The sequence below is a fragment of the Lissotriton helveticus genome, chromosome 7, assembly GCF_964261635.1.
Source record: "Lissotriton helveticus chromosome 7, aLisHel1.1, whole genome shotgun sequence".
NCBI classification, from domain to species: Eukaryota; Metazoa; Chordata; class Amphibia; order Caudata; family Salamandridae; genus Lissotriton; species Lissotriton helveticus.
Genome location: NC_136068.1, coordinates 1,663,985,364 through 1,664,006,432, shown reverse-complemented (window position 1 = coordinate 1,664,006,432; position 21,069 = coordinate 1,663,985,364). Strand labels below are relative to the sequence as shown.

Sequence of the window (21,069 nt, the reverse complement as noted above, 5' to 3'; positions counted from 1 at the left end):
TGCACACCATGAGTCTTCGGCAACTGGTAACCACCCCCACCCATATAGCCGGTCACACGTTAGATGGCATCTTTACTAATATGCAAGGCGTTAATATAATAGATACCTTACCAATGCCATGGACCGACCACTTCGCCATTTTAATAAAAAATATCAGTACCAATAAATAGACTCAGATCCCACTCTGTACTGAAACCACAAACCATCAAAGTTTGGAAGGACATCGATCACGCTGAGCTAACGACCTTACTTGAAAACACCCGTCCTGATTCAACATTTGATCCAAACTTGGCCACCCGACAATTTCAGGAGTGGATAGGTACCGCCACCCACTCCTTAGCCCCAACTAAAAAACTCTCTAGAAATAGAGCAACGCCATCAGCCCCATGGTTTACAGAGGAGCTCCGTATTAAGAGGCAATGCTGTAGAAACAGGGAGAGACACTGGCGCAGATCCTACAGCGCTGAAAGCAAGACCAGTTATAAGGAAGCACTCGGACAATACAAAGCCCTTATTGTCGAGACAAAAAAATCCTATTTCACTGAACAAATCAATTCTGCTAAAAACTCAGTAATCAGCTCCCCCACATCTAACAACGGGATCAATAATATCGAACTATCTCAGTTCTTAGACCTTGGAGAAACACAAATCAAGGAAATAACGGCCACAATCAAATCAGGCTCAGCATTAGATCCCTGTCCTCTAAAAGTCATTCGTCCGATCATGGACTATCTCTCCTCTGACATTGTATCAATCTGCAACACAATGTTCAGAACTGGGATATACCCAGACTCCCTTAAAAACACCTTGGTCAAACCCTTACTTAAGAAAGCTAATCTGGACAAGGACCAACCAAAAAACTACCCCCCATAGCCAGTCTTCCCTTTTTAGCCAAGGTAGTGGAAAAGCCTATGAACTTACAACTCTTGTAGTTCATAGAAAAACATCAACGATTGGACAACACTCAATTTGGTTTCCGCAAGTTCCATGGAACCGAAACTGCCTTAATAAAAGCTACAGAGGACATAAGAGTGATACGGGACCAAGGAGGTACAGCAATACTCGTATTGCTCGATCTGTTGGCAGCCTTCGACACGGTCGACCACAAGATCCTGGTCGACCGTGCCGAAAACCTGGGCATCCGCCACATGGCTAGAAATTTGCTTTCCTCCTTCCTGGCCGGTAGATCACAGGTGGTCACACTGGGGCCCTTCCAATCGCACAAGCTGTCACTACCGTGTGGGGTTCCTCAAGGCTCATCCCTCAGTCCGACACTATTCAATATCTACGTGTCGGATCTGGCCTCTGTCATCAAGGCCTATGGGATGAGCCTTACCTCATACGCGGATGACACCCAGCTTGTGTTGGCCATCAACGGGAATGGAGACAAGGTAGCCGAAAACTTCCAAGAGGGCATGCGGGCGATCGGTGAGTGGATGGCCTCTAACTGCCTAAAGTTAAATGCTGAAAAAACGGAGGTCGTCATATTTGGACATCTCTCCCCCGGATGGTCAAACACCTGGTGGCCCCCTACGCACGGAACACCACCTACACCAGCCGTCACCGTCAGAAATCTGGGGGTGATTTTTGACGATAAATTAAATTTCATGGCCCACTCAAATAAAATAGCAGCAACAGCCCATCATAAACTCAGGCTGATCAAGAAAATCATGCCGTTTCTACCAACCTCAGCAGGTAAGACGCTGGTAAGCGCCCTCGTGTTGTCATCTCTTGACTACTGTAACGGCTTATTCATCAACGCCCAAGCAAGAGTGACCAACAAAATGCAGACCATCCAGAATGCTGCAGCCCGTCTCCTGTCTGGAATCCCAAAGTTCTCACCAATCTCCGAGACCATAAGGGACCTGCATTGGCTCAAGATTCGAAACAGGATCAAGTTTAAAGCGCTGTGCATACTCTATAAAGCATTGCACAACTGTGGCCCACATTTCCTGAAATCCCAACTCAGATACCAATCCTCCACAAGATCGCTCCGATCTAACAACCTTAAAATCCTACAAATACCATGAACAAAAACAGTTAACTGGGGTGATAGACGCTTCCTTTTGGCAGCTCCCAGATTATGGAATTCCCTACCAGTTTCCATCAAAGACAGCCCATCCCTGATGCATTTCCGCAGAAAGATAAAGACCTGGCTGTTTGATCAAGAATAGTTACCGGCCTAACCTCGGGAATACATTCAAAGTTTCTAGCGCCGAGACGCCTACGGGCAATTGTACGCGCTGTATAAATCTCAAAAATAAATAAATAAATAATAAATAAATAAGTTGTATCAATCGACCTGGTAAAACCACAATCATGTGGCCAATAATAAGTAGTAGGCCCAGTGGACTCCCAAGAAGTAGCAGAAGACCAAACCTTGCTACAATCCAAAAGGTTCAAACTGAGAGACTAATCACCTTTGATAAACCTGCAGTGAATAAAAAAGGACTATGCAACAAAGCCATGGAACTTGTGCCTCTTGAAACCCAAATTGCAACAGTTCGTCAAGAAACACCAGTCTACAATGATGTAGCCTCTGAACATACATATCCAAAGACAAATGAAAATCCGGAAGCAATTCCAACAATTGACAGAACTGAGTCTGGCTACTTCATCAATTTCGATAACTTTTCGGATGATCCAAGTGAACATGAAGAAACACCAGTAACAAAAACTTTGAATGAAAAATTGACTGAACTATTTCATCAACTGAAAGAAACATATCTGATTTCACCATGGATTGAATTATGGATTGTGTTACGAGTACTTTTCCTTCTACTTTGGCTCATCATCATTATATGTTTGCGTAGATTTATTGATGGAAAATATAGTACAATGGACACAGCAAGTCAGAACATCAACTTGGCCCTATAGCCTCACAGATCTTCTCACATTTTAAAAAGAGAACTGTCATCAGTGAACATCACAGCCAATCCTATACCTGGGGGTGTAGCATGGGACAAAACGGATTACGAAATCTATGGCCCGGTTGAACTCTTGAAATATCTACACCAGTTCAAAGTTTCATTAAGTGACTTTGTATCACCAAGTACTTTCTCTGATGATTGGGACTTTGAAAATATTAATAATATGATGTCAGATTTAGAGATGTCAGCAAAATTCACAGAACATGACTATTTGGAGGGTTAATCTAACTATGAAGAAATGTACTGTTTTAATCATTATGGTCATCACTATTTGCATAAATCTGCTAATCCTAGAAATGTTTTTACTTATAACCAATGGGAACATTGTCCCACACTGCCAAAAGGCAGCTCGAAAACATTTTATGAGAAATGTCCATACTTCTCAGGGTTCAACAACACAGATCCAGAAACGTTTTATTACAAAATGTTAAATAAGACAGGAATGAAAAACATGTTGACAAATACTAAATTGATTTATTCTGAAAAATTTCATGAAAAAATGTCTACATTTTGTTTTGAATTTTGGAAAAACAACATTGAGACAAAAACCATCTGGGGTACAAAAGACTGGCAGGTACAAGGTATAGAATCATTATTTAGAGCCTGCATGATCCCAGAACGGATAATATTCCTGAATGACACCATTCAACATACAACCTGTCTTGGCCTAGCCAAGATAAAAGACTTAAACAAACCGTCTATTCCAAAGCCCATACCTGATAGTAATAGCACTACAGAAGTGGAGATAGACGTATCCCATATTTTACACCAAAACAGAACAAATCCTGATTGGAAAAAATGGTTGATCTGGCCCACAGACACTAATAACTGCCAAGATAGATTCCTGAACAAAACACAGGGGTTCAAACTGACCAGGCCAGACCCAAGATATTCCCAGAGACAACATCCAGGGATATTTTATTTTTATTTATTTGTGTATTTTATAAAGCGCGCAGCGACCCCCACGGGGCATCCCGGCGCTAACAAAAGACTCTGACAACAGGAGGAAACAGGAAGGGAACCACACTAAGAAGAAAAGAGAAGGGTTTTCAGGGATTTGCGAAATGCGGGTTCTGTTTGGGAGGAGCGAAGGGCTAGGGGAAGCTGGTTCCAATGTTGAGAGGCGCAAACCGCAAAGGTTTTGCCACCTGCCCGGGACCGTTTGAAACGGGGGGTTTCCAGCAGTAGAAGGGCATTGGAACGTAGTATCCTGGGTTTGACATAAGGGCGAAGGGTGGTCCTCAGATGGGCTGACCCAGTGCCTTTGGATGCACGGAAGGCCAGCGTCATTGCCTTGAAGACACACCTTTTCGCAATGGGTAGCCAGTGAAGTTTCCGGAGATGAGGAGAGATGTGGTGTCTAGCGGGGATTCTCTCCACCAGCCGAGCAGCGGCATTTTGGACCGTCTGTAGTTTGTGACACAGGCCAGCTGTGATACCAAGGTAAAGGGCATTGGCATAATCAAGATGGGAGATGATTAGTGCCTGGATCACAGTCTTACGGCAGTCCTCCGGCAGATAGTGAATGAGTCGTTTGATTGTTCTAATTTTAGCGAAGCAAGAGGCTGCTACGGTCTGGACCTGGGTGTTAAAGCTGAGATTATTATCCCAGCGTACTCCTAGATTTCTCACAGAGTCTTTGGGCGTGGGGGCTTGGCACAGGTCTACGGGCCACCACAGACTGGGATCAAGGGGAGAAGGAGATTTGAAAAACAGGATCTCCGTTTTGCCTGCGTTGAGACGGAGGGAATTAGCGTCCATCCAGTTGGAAATGTCTCTAAGGCAGGATTTCAATGGCTCGAAGGCGGAGGCGGAAAGGGTGTCAAACGTAAAAAGTAGCTGAATGTCATCAGCGTAGGATATGGACTTAATCCCGGTCTGAGCAATCAGCTTAGCCAGAGGGGAAAAATAAACATTAAACAAAAGCGGACTAAGGGAAGAACCCTGTGGGACTCCCCATCTGAGCGGTCTGGCTGGGGAAGTGAAGGGAGGAGTGAAAACTTGCTGTGTACGGTCAGATAGGTAGGAAGACAACCACTTCAGGACAGTGCCCCCCAGTCCTAAGTCCTCCAACCTTCCCAGCAAGATCTTGTGAGAGACGGTGTCAAATGCCGCTGAAAGATCCAGCAGCACTAACACCGCCCTCGACCCTCGGTCAAGCGTCCACCTCACAGAGTCGGCCATTTCAATAAGGGCCGACTCCGTGCTGTGGCCCGACCTAAAGCCGTGCTGGGAATCATGGAGAAGCCCATTAGACTCAATAAAAGTTGCCAGTTGAGAATGGACCAACTTTTCCAAGACCTTGGCCGGAGCAGGCAGAAGGGAAATAGGCCTGTAGTTACTGGGAAGGTCAGGGTCGAGGCTGGGTTTCTTCAAAATGGGGACCAAGGAGGCATGTTTCCATTTAGAAGGGAAACATCCTGCTCTGAGGGAGTCATTCCAAATAAGATTAAGATGTGGGTTGAGTAGGGGAGCTAATTTTTTGTATTCCTTGGCAGGCCAGGGATCGTTGGGAGAGCCTGATTTGCATTTAAACAGCTCTGTCAGGGATTCGGCTTCCGATATTGTGGCAAATTCGCACATAGAAAATGGGGTCGATAAAGGGGAAATGAGTCGCTCGATACCTCCCTCTCGATCAGCGGAGGGAAAGGATGAGTGAATGGTTTCAATTTTGTCCTCAAAGAATTGGGAGAGTTTATTACATAGCGCTTGTGAGGCAGGTTGGGATCGGAGCAATGAAGTGGGATCAGTGAAAGATCTCACAATGTTAAAAATCTCCCTGGCGCCGTTACTAGCGAGTTTAATTCTAGAGGCCAGAAAGTCACGTTTGTGCTTCTCGATCATTCTCCTATATTCTTTAAGGGCAGTTTTATAGGAGGTTTTGCTGTCCAAAGAATAGTTCTGTCTCCAGTGGCGCTCAAGAGTTTTGCAGGAAGTCTTTTTCTGCCGAAGTTCGTCGGAATACCAGGGGGCTGATGGTACCGCCCTGTGAGTTTTAATGGTTTTAATGCGGGCCAGGACATCTAAGGCCTGACCAATCCAGGTGTCCAGATAATTAATGGCTAAATTAGGGTCGGACGAGGGAAGTGGTTGAGTATTGTGGAGTTGTTTTTGGAGCGCATCCAGGGTGATGCGGCTCCAGTTTCTACCTGAAGTTTTAGGGTTGATGGTAGGTCGGATTGAGCAAGGGATGTCAATCTCGAATGAGATAAAGAAATGGTCCGACCAAATTACCGGCACAGGAGGTGCCGTTCGGATAGAGGGGAGATTGGAACAAATTAGGTCAAGAATGTGACCCGCATTGTGTGTAGGTAGGGTTATGAGTTGGACTAGATTACAGGCCGCAAGCGTGGAAATGAAATGACTGCTGTGTGGGCAGGATTCATTGTCAATGTGGAGATTAAAATCTCCTAAAGCGGTAAAGTTGGCGTACCGAGTGCTGAACTGAATAATATAGTCCATCAAGGTCGATAAATGTGACAAATTCGAATGGGGGGGACGGTAAATGAGTATTCCTGAGCAAGAGAAGGTCGGAGAGGTTTGGATGCAAAAAGGCAGGCCCTCTATACAGTCAATTCGGTCGAATGTGGGGAAAGAAACTGCCATGGTAGATTTATAGATTAGAGCAGCACCACCTCCTGTTTTTCCGGTGGGTCTGTTGGCGCAGCTAATACTGTAGCCATCTGGTAAGGCAAGGGAAATGGCAGGATTTGTGGTGTCAGCCACGTTTCAGTCAAGAAGAGCAAATCCCAGTTGTTATCTCGGAGGGACTGCCAGATATCAAAGGCATGTTTTGACAACGACCTGCAATTGATAAGCGCAGATCTAAGAGTTAAGGAAGGGTCGACAGCCGAAATGGAAGTCAGGATAGGAGAGCAAGATCGTCGAGTGGTAGAAATTGTAGGTAAGAAGGAGAAATGACACACTGAACAGGCATAGTTACAAGCTTGGCTGTCCATGGGAGGGCAGGGGTGGAGCGTGCAAGGGAGAGGTCTTAACACCAATAGGTCATTCCGAGTGTATGCTGCGATGTTGTGGCAGATGGGTCGGACAGGGGGACCGGCCCCGGTCGCGTCATGATCGCGGACGAGCGCAGACGAGCTTGCCTTATGCGCGCCTTCGGCGAGCATTCGTCGCGCCCGCTGCGCTCGTCCGCTGCGCTTCCTGTTCGTGCACATTTTTATAATGAGGGGGCAAAGGGAGGGGGGTGTGGCCTCCGGATGGGCGTGCCCCGGTCAAGGCGTGGGGAATGGCGCTGGGAAGCTCGGCGATTTCGCCCTTCCAAGCGCTCGTTTTTGCGCTAGAACAATGTGCCAGCAGCAGAAATGGTGAGACAAGGTAGGAGCAAGTGAAGTTTAAAATAGGCAAATATAACAATTTTAAAAACACAATAAAGCAGTTTCTGTATATAGCTCCCGGCTGTGCCTCAGGAGTTTGTCAGAGTCTTAGACAGCGCGCTTGTGAGTCAGCGCGCCTTTATTGACCTGGGCGGGGGGCGTGGCCTCCGGATGGGCGTGCCCCGGTCAAGGCGTGGGGAATGGCGCTGGGAAGCTCGGCGATTTCGCCCTTCCAAGCGCTCGTTTTTGCGCTAGAACAATGTGCCAGCAGCAGAAATGGTGAGACAAGGTAGGAGCAAGTGAAGTTTAAAATAGGCAAATATAACAATTTTAAAAACACAATAAAGCAGTTAGTTACAACATACAGGGTAGGGAAACTATGCCTCGAATGGCTACAGAAATCCACACTGCAGGAAATCAAGCAACACTTGACTTTACTTAAAGAAGGTGCTGACTTGCGAGATTTCATATTGGGACCTCGCAAACAGCGTCAAAAATGTTTCATATACGCCGGTATATACGCAGCTTACATCGAGGCTTGGAAAGTAATGCAAATTGAAACTGCTGAAAAAATACGAGAAATTGATCGTATTAATTTGGAAAAATCACTGTCTGTAGTGGACAATGGGTTAACGACTCTGTCCTCCAGAATTTATTCACTGGACAGCATTGTATCATCTGCTATTGATATAATAGAGCAGGACTTGCTAATGTTACAACATGGCCAGTCCCAATTACGTTCTATTGTACAGCTAGGCTGGACGTTACAAAATCTGCGTTCAGGTCACGTGCCATGGCCTCTAATCAACAAAACATCATTATTTTCTATCTTTAACCTTACTGATAAACAAATCAGTTTGGCACAAAAAGGAGCAGATTATACGATTCTGAGCATTGATAAACTTGAGAGATTACCATTGACAATGTCAGAGAGACCTGTCATTGAATGGATAATACATGGTACAATTACAATTCCGATAACAACTTTCCAGTTTCAGTATTGCTAAAAATATATACCAGCAGGCCTGTATGAAAGGTTGGGCAAAGGATACATCAAATCAACCTGGAAACTACCTTTTACACATAAATGTTATATTGAAGGGAAAAAAGATGTATTTCTTAGTGGTAATAACTGTAAAAATGCACTAAGCGGTACACTTCTGTGTCAAGGTATTAACTTGCATGGAGCCTGCGAAGGTCCATCAAATAACCTTTCGGGTCACCTGCATGGCACTCCTGCAACACAGATGGAGCCTTTTTTCAGACAACTTTCCAACGGCAGCTACGTTGTAATAAATGACCGCAGCTGTTGTGGCATGGTGCCAGGAAAAGCCTATCTCGCAACCGTTACTTCCAGGGTCATTTGCTGTATGCAAGTATTGTATCCAAACAGCAAACCAGACAAGGAGGCAACATTATGGCCTTCTGTGAATATCTCTTCTATTGGAATTGATACTTTAAGCAGAATGAAGTCTATTCTTTTACAAAAAACTGTGCCTTTAACCTCGTCCAAAGAGACGTATGATCTGCAAGTTGCAAGGACAGTGGCAGAGATACATACCCTATTATCGACAAATAACCCCGTACATTTCGTAGAAATGTTAGGTCAAATTTTAAACATGTCTGATACCAGTGGCATCACACATGTATTTAAGACCGTTTTTTCGGGACTGTTAGCACCCTTTGAAACAGTTCTGGGCATATTCCCGAATTTTGTGCATTCGGTATTTGGCGGACTGCCTCTTTTTTTGGGACTCGTAGCAGGAATTCTATTTTTGTTCCTTCTGCTCCGATATGGCAAGTCAAGCCCCAGACAAAACTCAGGCTATCGTATCTATACGATACAGAGAACGGATCACTAAAGTCCTCGGCTTTGCCCGGCTAAGAGATCTGAGTACTACCTGGTTTCTTTCATTCAGACCAATCTGGCAAGATTGCATCTTACCTGTGCTTCGATGTCTGCTATGCGAAGAAGAATGCGTGTTGGACGTCTGCCTTACACAACCATCAGCAGTACCTATGGATATCGATACTTTGCTTGGTTCGGTAACGGCTCATGCAACATGTTGTCCCCAGCGGCTACCTATTCTGATGACGGCATTCGTTGAGACTTCACCATTACGATTAGGTGTCGGTGAAGTACGAGATGAAAGCAGCACCACACAGGTACAACCTTTTGAGAGCATTACTGATCCAGACATCGATGATAGCAATCATTCTCTCATATGCACTGTTTCAGCTTTTTCGAACTTGGTCGAACTTTCACCTACTGTTGTAGACCAATTCTTCGCAAGCCTGTCTGATATGATGTTCTCTCCTAACAACGAGAATAACTTTTAAAACAACGAGCACACAGCGTTCCCTGAACTCTGAATTCGGCCTTCAGTGTTGATAAACAGAACTACTGAAAACAATTGGAACTATTTTTTCCCCTGAAAACAAAATTACTTTTTTTCTTTCCATTTTCCAAAATATTTACCGTTTTTTTTTTTTTTTGGCACATGGTACTCTGCTTAAAGTAGAACTATTCTTAGAGAACAGAACTTCTATTTTTAAACTCTAGAGACAATTTTTTGATTCAGCCTCTAGCACATGTACAGTATTGTATAAATATGTGATGAAATGGTCTCGACCTTCTCTTCTGTATTAAGAGCCATTTCATAAATGTAATTTTCGCAATTCATTCAGTCGATATTTATGTATGCATTATTTGAATGATACCACTGCTTGAAAAACGTACAGTACAAATACTCATTTTCGTGTATATACCATATACCATTTCGAATGCATTTTATGTATTTTGGGGCGGGTTGGAAAACAAATGCATCGTTATATGTTTAGTATTGCTTAGTATTTTAGTAATGATTGACATAATACGTGGAGTGGGTGTTGTAAACGTATCTAGGACCCTATTTAAAATATTCCCGATTCATGCCCTTATGTGGTCATAACAAATAATATCCTTATAAAGGCATAAGAATCATATCCATATTTAGTCATTGCCAATGCAGTCCAAATACAGCAAGGCTACTCCCATAGACTCCTAGAAAGTACAACGCGTTCTTTAAACAAACCAAGCCTCCAGCAGCCCGGGAAATCCCCCTGCTTTTGTTTTGATTTGCACAAGAACTCCTGGAGTCCAGAAAGAACTGTAAGTTCTTAGTGACGTCTTATGTCCAACCTTACGTTAAACTCGGCACCTTCCAGGTATAAATATACCAACGTTCCCTTAAGCAAACACACAGTGGTTTGGAGCAGAGCGGCTATCTACTTGCCCGAAGCCCAGCTGATGCGAGAGCCGAAGGAAGCCGACCCTCCCATTGACGCACTGAGAGAGACGCTGTCTTTTCTCTTGCCGAGAAATCCAGCTCCAGTGTTTCCAGTCACCCTTGCGGGTTTCTGGGAGATCGAGTCCTGAGACACGAGATACAAGACCTCCTTCATTCTATAACCAAGGCACGGAGCTGATTAAATCCTTAAGAGAATTCTTGATTCAGATTCTTGGCAAAAAACTAACTTAACTTAAACTGCAGCTCACCTACTCATTCCCACGTACAAGGTTTAGGTTAGGTACACCGGGGTAGGCGTATCTTAGAAGCACCAGTTGAGTACGTTTAGTCAATGATTTTATGTATGTATATATTTTATCCATTTTAAGTATCATATGGCTCAGAAACCATATCAATGCTTTTACAGTATTATTTCATAATACTCCTTTTACTGTACGCACTTTACTTTATGACAAGTATTGTAATTGTGGCAATTCTCTTGCATGAGAAAGAGGACTGCTCAATAAATAACAACTTTTATTGAAAATGCCCGTCTCTCTATTTCTCTGCACTCTGGTGAAACTAAGCATGCACGATTGACTGAGTAAAATAGGTGTCTATTGTTTTCACACGACTCTGGAGATATACTCCTTGTTCTGGAGGGAGCAAAGTTGTCATGTTTACGGAGAAACACCTCTTTATGTCAACCGACAAGGAGGAGAAAGAGCCTCCCAGGAAGCCACTGAGGGCCCTCCAATTCCCTGTTCCTCTATGATTTTTCGGCTTTCTACTGTTTCATTGTCGGGCGTGTTCATGGAAAAGCAAACTGGAGTAGCCAATTGTGGAGAAATATTATCTGAAGCCACATTTAGTACTATTGGGACTGTCGCTGAGAGTCTGCCCCCCTACAGAGGTTTTTTCCTGCCAAGTCCATCTTTGCCGTCTTTTCCAAACCTGAAGATGGTTCTGACTGTCCTTTTTGGCTCCATCTCAAAGCTTCCCCTTGCTCAGCGATGTCTAAGACTAATGGTTGGACTTTAAAATAGGACTATATGGACAGAGTAATCGTAAGTCTGGTATATGTGAGATGGCTTTTTGTCCCCGTTTTAATACTCCTACCTTTTACATCCCCATGTTGATGGAAAATTTACCAACTTTTCTTAAGTCAGAGGGTGTACTCAAACATATGTTTTCCTCTCCCTCGCCTTCATCTACCTGTGGTGCGCTAACACTTGAGCCTCCGCTGAAAACCTGAAGACCTCTATCAGCTTTAGAATAATTTTTAGCAATTTTCCTGGACTCAGACTTCGTCTTGGTCTTAGTCTTAGTCTTCATTTTTGTGGCTCCCTGTGTCCCACCACCGTGCTATCTCCCCTTCTTATCCTTGGCTTTAATGGGCGTGCTGTTTTCAGTCCCCTTCTCCTCCTGAGCCTCCTGTACCGGTGTAAATGGATTCGGGTGCAATGTCTGAGCAGCATTAAGCACCAATTTGCCTCCCTCTGTAATCAGTGTGGCAGTGCCTGTAGGGGTGCAAGGTGATACACACATGAATTGGGCTAACTGATTATAGATATATATTTATGCAGGCAACACATACACATACAGAGACGACAGGCTCTCATGGATCGTGGTGCGAGCCGGAAGCCACGAGCGACCCCGGCCCCTTTATTTATGCTCTCTGGCCACGCCTGGCCAGAGAGTGATACATAGTTAGCTAGTGCCTCCGGGGGAGACAGCTCTCAGGGAGCGAGCAACTACCCTGCTACATCCCATCCCAACTTGGTTCTTCAAACAGTTTCAAAGGAAAATGTGCATTAACATACAAAGTCAGTTAGTCTCTTGTTAGGTTGGGGATTGCGCCTGAGGTTGTAGTGGTGCCGGCGGCCTTCAGGCTCTTGCCTTGGACTCGTTGGTCCTTGACTGCTGGCCATTGTTTCAGGGCTGGGAGCTTCCGATGATGAAGGTTCCTTAGACGGAACGTCATCAGAGTTGCCTCCGGCTTCGACACTTTGTACCTCGGAGGTTCCTGATGCGTTTGTCCTGCGGAATGTTCTGACGAGAGGTGGAACTTCCTTGAACCATGAAATGTTTCTTGTTATTGTCTCGTCGTCTCGTTCTGCAGTGATTGCCGTCCCTTTCGTCGACTTGACAGTCCATAGCCCGGGCTCATAGGGAGTTCGGAACTTCCCTCCGCCCCACCGATTCCGTAACAATACACAACACCCAGGATTAATCACCCGGACTCTCGCTCTCCGTCGATGACTTGCTTTGTCATTGGTTTTCTGTCTCCGTGTCTGTGTGGCGGTTGGATCGTAAGGTTCTTGCTGCCAGTTGTCAGACATGGGCAGCATGTCTCGTCGAGGTCCGGTTAGCATGAGTGACCATGGAGACCGCTTCGTTGTGCAATGGGGTGTGCTGCGGTATTCTTGCAGGAAATGTTGTAGAGCGACTTCTGGATCCATGCCTTCAGCCATCTCTATGCGCAGTATTTTGTTTGCGGTGCGCATGAATCGCTCAACTTCACCATTGGCTTGGGGCCACTGAGGGGTGATTCGGTGATGCTTGATTCCTACGCGGGCTAGGAACTCGTGGAACTCACTGCCTTGGAACGGGGGCCCATTGTCGGTCTTAATGACATGTGGTAATCTGAATAATGCAAACGACTTTTCCAGGACGGGTTGCAAGTTGGCAAATGCAGTGGACGGTAGTATTTCGACTAATGGATACTTGGTATAACTATCAATGAGAACAGCCGTGACTCGTCCATCAGGGAAACTTCCGAAATCAAGGCTTACCCATGACCATGGCGATGGAGCTGGGTCTTCGGTGATTACAGGTGCTGTGGCCTCGGAGTTGCTTGTAATTTGACAGGCTCGGCAGTTAAGTGCGACGGTGTCCACGCTGCCTTCTAGATCAGGGAACCACACCTTTTCCCTCATTCTGGACTTTATTCTCCCGATGCCTTGATGCCCCTCATGGGCGAGTGTCGTCGCTTGTACTTGCAGACTTTGCGGTATGACAATGCATCTGCCCCTTAATATGATTCCGTTCTCCGCGGAGCAGAGTTCGTTACGAATCTTCCAGAATTTCCCCAGGCGAGTCCTGTCGGGTTCACTCCAACCTTGGATGTTTTTGAGAAGTCCTTCCCAAGATCCATTCTTCAGGGCGTCAGCTACTCGTTGAAGGACCGCGTCATGGTTCATATGTTCCTTTACTTCCTCTATTGAGAGGGCTCGCGGACATGACCACTGGGTGACCATGTTCACAAATTGTCTTTGCTTCTTGATCACTCTCTCCTTTGATTGTCATTGCTGAGTGCCGAGATAGGAAATCTGCGGCGTTCTTTGCTCCTGGCCGGTATATTAGTTCCATTTGGTAATGCTGTAATTGAATGGCCCATCATTCTATCCTGGGTGGTGGATGTGGCGCTGTTCCCTTGAATAGCTGGACGAGAGGTTGATGATCGGTTATTACTTGAAAAGGATGCCCGCTCACATATAAATGAAAGTGGTTGCATGCCCACTTGATAGCTAATGCTTCTCGTTCTATTTGTGAATACCGGGCTTCTGTCACTGTGAGTGCCTTGCTTGCAAAGGCTAGTGGAACCCACGTTCCTAGTTCAGTTTCTTGGGTGAGTAGAGCTCCGAGGCCCACAGGGCTGGCATCCACTAGCAGTTCTGTGGTGCGCGTGGTGTCAAAGTATGCCATGGTCGTGCTGTCTAATAGGGCAGACTTCACTAGTTTGAAAGCACGCTCCTCCTCTGCGGTCCACTTCCAGGGAGGTTCATGGCTCGATTTGGCATCCTAATGTCGATGCAGATCCGAATCTTCTCAGGCTGCTTGGGTTTTTTGGCACTCACCATGGGAGATACCCACGGTGTAGGTCCTGTTACTTTCTCGATCACTCCCTGTTGTTCCAGCTTCACAAGTTATTGCTCTACCAACAGCCAGAGGTGGAAGGGGATTCGTTGATGTCTTAATGCAACAGGTTGTACCGCCTTATCAAGATGCAATTTTACGGGTGATCGTTTGATATTTCCTAGTCCTTTGAACAATTGTGGGAACATCTCCAGGATGTCATCAGTTTGGAGAAGTTTCACTGCGTTTGCAAATGCGATCAAATTAAGGTCTTCTGTGGTGTGGCTTCCAACCAGTATGTCTGCTTCTCTATCAACCACGTGAAATGTTGTTGTCACTTCCTGGGTCTCAGACTTTACTTGAACTGTCATTTTCCCTTTCAGGGGAAGCGGCTCCTGGCTTCCATATGTAAGAATCCTGATTCTGGATGGGGTGAGTAATGGCTTTGGGTTTAGCTTTTTGTTGTGTTACAACCCCATTACTTTGACGGTTGCCCCTGTATCAATTAGGCCCGTTACCGGAGACCTATCGATTTCAATGTTGCATTTGGGTTGCGGCCGCCGTCTCCTTTTGAGGTTGCTTGCAAACGACACAAAATAGAATTCTTCATCCGCTTCTGTGGAAGAATCATCCAGGCGCTGGATGTAATGAGAAGAGGTCCTCATTGATCATGAGGTTGTGGGCTCTTCGAGCACTCGTTGTCTAACCGCTCCTGTCACCGTTCTCCTCCCTGGGTTACCTCTACCTCGTGAACCTCCCCGACACACGCTCGTGAAGTGGTTCCGGATGCCACACTTAGAACATGTTTTTCCTTTCGCCGGGCAACTCTCTGGAGGGTGCTCTTCTTTCCCACAGTATCCACACTGTGACCGTCGTGCTGTCCTGATGGGCCACCTTCCTCGCCCCCCACGAGATGAGTTGCGAATGGCGTCGGCTCGCTCCGTCTTGACACTCACCGGTTGTTCCGTTTGTTGGTTGAGCGGGGTTTCCATCACAGTTGCCCGGATGTCCGATAGTTCGTGTGAATGTGCAAGGATTAATATCTCATCTAGAGTTATGCGGGGTTGTCGGAGTATGAGTGTCCGCAGCGTTTTGTTGCGACAACCTTGGATGAGCTGGGCTGTCACCTCTTTCGTCTGGTCATCTTCTGTGCAGGTGCTTGCGAGTTCTCTAAGCCACGCATGAAATGCGTCCATTGACTCTCCCTCTCTTTGTCTGGCTTGTCTGAGTTTGAACCGCTCGTAGTGAGGGTTGAGCTGAGGGTCAAAATGCGCATCTAAGGCTCTGACTGCAGCGTCATAGTCAGTGGCTGCACCAGTATTTGGAAGATTCACGAATAATTTGTATATTTCACCTCCCGCGAAGTGTAGAAGCAGCGATCTTTTGACTGCGCCATCCGTCTCTCTCGTAGCCACAAAATAATTGTTGAGGCAGCTAACCCACACCTTCCATCTTGGTGCTGCGGTGGCAGGGTCGATCAATTCACTTAATCCAGAGAAATCAGTGCATCTCCAGTCTGCGTGTAGCAGCACAGATGCATCGATCAGCGCCTTTAGACCTTTAGGGGTGAGTAGATGTTCTTTACAAGCATTTAACTTACTAATTGACTGATTGGGGAGCAGAATCTGCATATCGGAACTGTGAATCATCGCCACATCAGTGTGGAGAAATCTACGCATCCCCTCGACTGCACAGAGAAAACCTGTGTCTCACACTTGGAAGCAAGGCATGTCAGCTTCGGCACTTGGTTTTCAGAAATTACGCATCGCCACCAATACAAATAGAAAATCGACAGATCTCCTTGCAGCGGGAATGACATTGACGCATTATTTGTCTGCATCCCACATCTTGCTGTTGCAACCAAGATCAAGGTACTTTGTTCACCGGTCCTGCGTGGCTCCTGCACCTGGCCTGTGCTTCATCATGAGTGGCCTGAAAGTTTGAATTTGCCCCGGTGCAGCACGACCACATAACCCCGATTCGCGCTTATTGCTTCTAAGCCCTAAGAACACAATTCATATATCGATTTCTACTTATTGGATGTTTGCTGTTTTTCTCTTGATTTAATTTTACAATTATTGTCTGTTTTTCTAACCTGGTGTGGAGTCTTTTTGCAGTGTTTTCATTGTGTTACTGTGTGTTGTGTTGCACAAATACTTTACACATTGCCACTTTAAATTAGCCTGACTGTTATGTGCCATACTACCAGAGGGTAAACACAGGTTATATTTTTGTGTGTATCTGACTTACCCTTAGTAAGATTATGATTCCTGCTTAAAGGGTGCATACCTCTGTCAACCAAAAAACATTTTCTAACGGTATGTTATTCATATCTGCCCCACAACAGGTGTCCTCACCCCTTTTCTTGTCCAATGAGAGAGCCGGTGAGGGCTTGCTGGGACATATGTAACATGGAATTGTTAACATGGAACTAACATCCCTATAGCTCAAAATCACAATGATAACTTGAGCCTCCTAAATCCCCCCAGTGAAAAGAACTGCATTAATTGTACTTAACTTTGAAAATTTCTATATATTGTGATTTAGTGCTCTTGAGGGATGGACCAGGTCTTGAGCACTCTGCAATCATGTCATCAATCAAGTGGCACAACCAGTACATACCAAGTAGAACGGACACATAACTCTGAAATATCAATGTTTCACATTCAATAAATCAGTTAGACCTACAAGAATGTGGTCTCTCCATGCCATCCTGTACCCTTTAAATATAGGTGCTTGGTCTGTCAGAACAGGTGAGTTGCAGCTCCGGAGGGGTGAAGCTTGAGGTAAGGCAAGAAACATTTCCTTTCTATTCAGTTCAGTTCAGTTCCAATAGCTTTATTCGACAGCATGTATCATAAAAGCTTCAAATTGCATTTATACAATAAAACAATATTTGCTAAATTTTAGGATAAAGTCTTGGAGTACTGTGCAGATGGTCGTTAAAAAATCTTGACATAAAATTAATAGCAGCATATTTGATTTAAAAACATACAACAAATTTCATAAAAAGCTTAAGTCTGGGACACTATATACATAAGGGGGCGTAATCCATCTCAGTAATCAATGTATAAAGTACAAGTGCTATCTATATAGTTGACAGTGTTCAGAGGTTCTACAACATTCCAGGATGGTATATAGTTTTAGTAGCAAGTAATGAGTCATAAATATCTATTCATGTTAATTACAGCAGGTTAGGTAGTTCCAAACCGTGTGAACTATTAGTGACATCGGACGACTATGAGTTTTGTTTCTTAAGTAAAAGAGTCCCCTTTAGTTAGAAGAGTGGTTATATTACTAAGTAGATACATCAAGGTGACAAGTGCCTTTCACATCTAGGTTAAATGTATAAGATGGCAAAGGTGAGCACTCTGGTGAACTCTGGTCAAGGACTGACTATACAAGTGCACACTCTACTACCCCCACCTCTCCCCCATAGGGATCCTTTTGATTTGAGGGCATGTGGAACATGCAGGCATGGTGCAAGTACCTTAGATGCTCCATGTAAAATACCATGTTCCACCGAAGTGCGACCCTTTCAGTAAGAACATTATTGTTTTCGGGAGTTTCGTGCTACTTGTATTTAATGCCACATAGTGATGTTACCCTAGGACTCTCGCTGGCTCTGGGCATACCTGAGGAGAGCAGGAACTTATGCTGATGTATGTTGCTGCCTGGGTCCTTTCCACTATGTTCATCCAGAGCAGAGTGAAAGCCTTTTAACTAAGCCGGGCTGTACTTTCTTTACCCAGGGGCCATACTGCGAGCACACTGAGTGGAGTGTGCTCAGGTGGGGTCAGATTTTGAATGTTCTAACCCCTTTTTGTCAGTAGTGAATGAAACATTTACAGATTTTACTCGGAGGCATGACTGAGTGGATATGCTGTGAAAGCCAGTACAGCACTGCCATGTCACTGAGAAGTAGGGTTTAGAACTAAAGGGCAAGTTTACATTGAGAGTAAGATTTGAAATAGGTGTTGGGTAGAGTGGGGTATAAGGCATTCTACACTGAAGCAAGCCATCTCATTAACACCCCCTTGGATGACAGGTTCCATATATATTCCCTACCATGTCTGTGTTTTTTAAGTAGGCACCAGACACATTATTTCATGGTCAAGTTCACCTGCCAGCGCTATTTTGGATAAGTATTATCTGAAAATCCTGAATCCATGTCACCTGATAGTATTTTTTGTGTGTACATAATTGATACATTATATTTAAAATTTGTTCTTTACTTTAGCATTTTATTTGCAATGTGTGGTATGTCCCTTCCTAACTTGTGAGGAGGATTGTCCCACAGGAAATTGTAGGAAGCAGGAAAGTAATTATTCTTGGACATTGAGTGAGAACATCGACAAGTCTGATAACAGTTCACTCACATTTGCACTTCAATCTATTTAAATACAGCAGCATATACTTTTGTTGTAGTTAGATGTTGCTCCTGAGAAAAAATGAAATAGTAATTTTTATAACGTTGTTACCCAGATAAATTGCAATGTAGTATATTGGAAATTGTAATAATTTTAATTACTTAATGGATGATTTAGGACAAGCCAGATCTAGAAGAGCATCTGTACATATCATAAAAGTAATAACCAGAATAGGCTACTACAGTTAGAATTAACAATCGAAAACTCTTTTTATGATCCATCAAAAAATCTATGAATTGCCAAAAAAGTGTACATCCAGTAACAGAAAGTGTTATAATTTGGTTATTACAGTTCATAATTCAAATATACCAAAAAGTTTGGCACTATGAATCCAGATAGCCAACAAGCACTACTAGAGATTTCAAGAACACAGTATTCTATTTATGTATTTATTATTTAATCTTATAAGGCACACAGCTACCAAAAAGGTTTCCTGGCGCCACTCGACAGGGAAAAGAGGAAAAAGTTTATTGGTTAAACAACCAAGGGCCAGATGTAGGTAACTTCCATTTAGCGAGTCCTTAATAGCGATTTTTACCGAACCGCTATTAAGGACTGGCTAAATGGAATGAACGTAGGAATCGCTAAAATATTAGCAATTCCTTAACATTCCTTAATAACGAATCGGTAATTGAGATTCGTTATTAAGGAATACCTAGCCATTCATTCCTATGGGCTATGAGGCCCAGAGCAATGAATAGGAAGAGATTCACTATTAGCGATTCGGTATTACCGAATCGCTAATAGCGGGAGCTATTTCAAGGGTCCCAGGGTGTCTAAAGGACACCCTGTTGCACCCCTGAAATGTGCAGGTGTGCACATGTGGCAAACAAACATGCCCTAAGGGCATGGATGTGTGCCACATGGCACATTTAAAAAAAAAACAAAGTTTTTTTTTTAATGGAAATCGCTACTTACCACCAACTTGACGTTGGTGGTAATTAGCGATTCCTTAAGGCTGAAATGCACTATTTTTAGTGCTACGCACATTGCATTTAAGGAATCGGTATTTCTGATTCCTTAAATGCAAGAGCAAAATAAGGAATCGCTATTGGCGATTCCTTATTTTGCAAGTAGGTTTTAACTCACCTACATTGCACTCAGCCAAATATCGGTCGGTAATGCAGAAATTCTGCGAATTTCAGCGTTACCGCTCGGTATTTGGCCACCTACATCTGCCCTAAGTTATTAAGGGTTTGTCAGCAATTTATTAGTTAAACAACCAGGTTTTTAAGTGTTTGCGAAAATTGCTGAAAACAGTTTCGTTCCTGAGAGGTGGAGGGAGGGAGTTCCACAGATGAGGACCCAGGAAAAGAAAAGGACCGGTCGCCCATTCGTGACAGTCTAATCGTTGGAACTGAGCATTTAGCCTGAGTGGAAGAGCAAAAAGAGTGTGATGGTATATAAGGATGGACAATGGCCTTTAAATATATAGGGGCACTACCAGACTTAACTTTAAACATATAGCACAGTGCTATGAATTTCACACAGTTGTCAACCATGAGCCAATAAAGATCACGAAGAGAGCTTGAGACAGAGGACATTCTAGGGGTCTGACAGAGCAATCTGGCCTGCTGCATTCTGCACCACTTGAATCTGCGTATCACATCCTTATTGATGCCTAAATACAGGATGTTGCCGTAATCCAGTCTAGATGTAATTAGAGCCTGGACTACAGTTCTTTGAGTGGAACTTGGCAACATCCAAAGGATTTTTCTAAGCCATTTAAGGATGGCAAAGCAGGTAGATGCCACCTTCACTGCTTGCTGCTTCATTGACAGTTGGTCGTCAATGATAATACCCAGATTGCGAACTTGAGTAGTGAGTTGAGGGAGAGTTCCCATTTCAGATGCCCAGTGCTGGGGTCCCCAAAGGTCCTTGTTATTTCCCAAAATCAGTACCTCAGTTTTTTCGCCATTGAGTTTTAGCGAATTGGCTTGCATCCATCCACCAATTTTCCTCAGAAGAGATGATGTCTTAGGTACCCTGTCCGCAGACAAGGAGAAAATGATTTGGGTATCGTTGGCGTAGGAAAAAATCGACAACCCAGCTTCTTCAGCAATAGTTGCCTAAAGGCTCAACATAGACACTAAACAATAATGGGCTCAAAATGTAGCCCTGTGGAACTCCATAAGGTGAAGAAATTTGTTTTGATGCAGCCTCAGAAGAAAAATCCTGGAACGTGCGATTAGTCAGAAAGTCACCAAGCCAATTAAGGGCTGGGTCAACAATGTCCAATGATCGC

At 44.4% G+C, this 21,069-nt stretch overlaps 1 long non-coding RNA gene across 1 annotated transcript in view; it reads left to right on the top strand.

Moving 5' to 3' along the window:
- The first annotated feature begins 17,160 nt into the window (after positions 1 to 17,160).
- LOC144767600 (uncharacterized) overlaps positions 17,161 to 21,069 on the top strand; it is a 172,372-nt gene continuing 168,463 nt past the window's right edge. The window contains exon 1 of the long non-coding RNA XR_013598277.1: positions 17,161 to 17,180. This is a non-coding gene — a long non-coding RNA (uncharacterized LOC144767600). The remainder of the gene's footprint in view (positions 17,181 to 21,069) is intronic.